The following is a 343-nucleotide window of genomic DNA, read 5'->3' as shown; positions in this document are numbered from 1 at the left end:
CGAGCAGGAGGAAGTGTTGCCAGTGACCCGAGTCACAGAACAGTGGACAGGGATTAAAGGAATCTAATGAAAAGTAGCACTTCTGCTCAGGACGTGTCGAGCAGTGTATCTGGAAAGAGAAACAGAGATAATGTTTTAACTATGGAACATTTCTGATGAAGAACTCGAGTTTCCCAAGTCTAATCAAATTACCGGCCTGGTTCACAAAATAGTTTTTCTGAACTTTGAGCGAAAATTGTACCAGCAGGAAAGCATTCACAACGTAGTCAGCAGGATTCGGACCTACGTGGGGAAACCCCAATGGATTTCTAATCCATCGCCTTAACCACTCGGCCATGACTAC

The 343-nt window shown here is 44.6% G+C and overlaps 1 non-coding gene across 1 annotated transcript; it reads right to left on the bottom strand.

Annotated features, from left to right (window-relative positions):
- Nucleotides 1-261: 261 nt before the first annotated feature.
- trnas-aga (transfer RNA serine (anticodon AGA)) lies at nucleotides 262-343 on the bottom strand. The gene has a single exon. It is a non-coding gene; the product is annotated as a tRNA-Ser (tRNA).

Source organism: Chiloscyllium plagiosum, unplaced genomic scaffold, assembly GCF_037043375.1.
Source record: "Chiloscyllium plagiosum isolate Xiang-an unplaced genomic scaffold, Cpla_swu_hap1 HiC_scaffold_39, whole genome shotgun sequence".
NCBI classification, from domain to species: domain Eukaryota; kingdom Metazoa; phylum Chordata; class Chondrichthyes; order Orectolobiformes; family Hemiscylliidae; genus Chiloscyllium; species Chiloscyllium plagiosum.
The sequence above is the reverse complement of the archived record's forward strand: the minus strand, read 5'-3'. Positions and strand labels throughout refer to the sequence as shown.